General features: G+C 41.3%; 1 protein-coding gene across 1 annotated transcript in view; it reads left to right on the forward strand.

Annotated features, from left to right (window-relative positions):
- LOC102382107 (extracellular calcium-sensing receptor) overlaps window positions 1-1842 on the forward strand; it is a 130539-nt gene that overhangs the window by 55744 nt on the left and 72953 nt on the right.

Genomic DNA, 1842 nt, shown 5'->3' on the forward strand with positions numbered 1-1842 from the left:
TCAATCATGTTATGCAGATACAGGACAAAGTTCTCAGCAATCTGACCCTGCATACTAACAGAAGTGTGCAGATAAGCACCAAAGGGAAGTTGTACTGAATAGAGGTACAGCAACAGGATTACAGTGACATCAAAGAGAAAGTGTTATTTTGTAATTAAAAGACTGTACTGGATTCCAGAACATGTGGTTCCTAAATAAAGTTTTCAAAAGTGCTTATGTGTTTTAGGAGCCTACAAGTCCCATTTTCAAATGTTGCTTAGACACTTATCTACCTGAATCCAATTTAGGCAATTAAAAAAATTATCCACAATTCTCCTGGCTTTTTTAGACTTGCAGATCATGCCTCCGTCTCTGTGTATCAGTTGCAAAGTAGGTATTTTGATACTGGGCAGTTTAATAAAGATAGTATTTACATAGCAGTCAATGGCTCTAGTATCTGCAAAAGTGTATAAACATTCAACAAAGTTGAAGGAGAGGGGGAAAAAAATCAAGATTTCCCAGGGCCTTGAGGCTCCCTGTATGCTATTTCAGACCAATAACAAGGTAGGGTACATCTACCTGATCCTGAAAAGTTCCCTTTGTGCTTCAGCAAGAAGAAAAACACAGGGTTTTTGGACAGGAAGGAATTTGTTACTGTCCTCAAATATGATAGACCCTTCAGTCCTGTGTATGTAAGCAGGATTTACCCTTTGGAAGAATCTGGTTCCATATGTACCTGAATTACGCTTGGGGACTAACTTAAGGGAGAATGCTCTTTCACTTTACGCACCCAAATGGTAGTTATCAATTGCCATTTTGACTCTTGAAACACAATGTCTTCTCCAGCCCTCATTGTTTAGCTGGCCTCCAGGGCAGCCAAGAGGGAAGTACATGGAGCCATGAGGAAGCAATGAAACTGGAGGTCATATGGCTTGGTGAGATGGTCAGAAGCTTCTCCGTTGTACTACTCTGCGTTCATTTTATCTAGTAAGTTCAAGGGGCAGTGTCTTAGCTTCCAAAAGGGCACTGCAGAGGGTACTGGATAATGCCTAACCTTGAGCCTGGTGGTTGGTGTGCTATACTGTGAGATCAGAGAGATGTGAGTTGAAATCCTCTCTGGGTGACAAAGGCCTAGAAACTAAAATACAGGAAGGAAAGTCCCTCTTCCTCACTCAGTTTTTATCTGGCTACAAGTTCATGACTTGAACTTGGATACATGCATTCAGAGTTACATAGCTGCCTAGCACAAGTGCAGGCAATTGAGCATGCTCAGTTGCCATGAGAATGTTTGTTGACCCTTGCGAATCCACACTGAACATGGAATGGGATTGCAACCTGTGTCTAAGTGCCAAAAACAGCAGTCTCACACTGGGTAAGTGCCATTTGGGTATGCAGAGTGAAATAGCATTCTGCACTAAAGAATTATTTTGCTTTATTTCCAGAAAGGTCTCCAAGTTACTAATGGCAAGACTGATCCAATGTTCCAGGTTTGATCTCCTTCCTTTTCCCAGGTTGAGGGACATAGCAATCCAAACCCAGCTCCAGACCAGAACCAAAACAATAGACCTAAACTTCCCAAATTTGTAGATTAGAAATCTGTATCCAAATTTTGAAGCATAGACATTTCTTTTCTTGGGATCTGTTCCTATGTCCACTGAAGACATGAGCTAAACTCCCCGTTAAATTCAGTAGAATGCAAGACAAGGCTATAAATGCTGTATACTGCTTTTGACTTTGGTGTCTGAAACCTTCCTCTTCTATATCCACAACATCAGTGAAACTCACTGTCTTGCCTACTCTCTCTACTGCCCACTGTCTTGTTCACATGCTCTAAAATAGTTCTTTTTCTTGTCCTGCCATGCT

The sequence above is a fragment of the Alligator sinensis genome, unplaced genomic scaffold, assembly GCF_000455745.1.
Source record: "Alligator sinensis unplaced genomic scaffold, ASM45574v1 scaffold1194_1, whole genome shotgun sequence".
In the NCBI taxonomy this organism is placed as follows: Eukaryota; Metazoa; Chordata; order Crocodylia; family Alligatoridae; genus Alligator; species Alligator sinensis.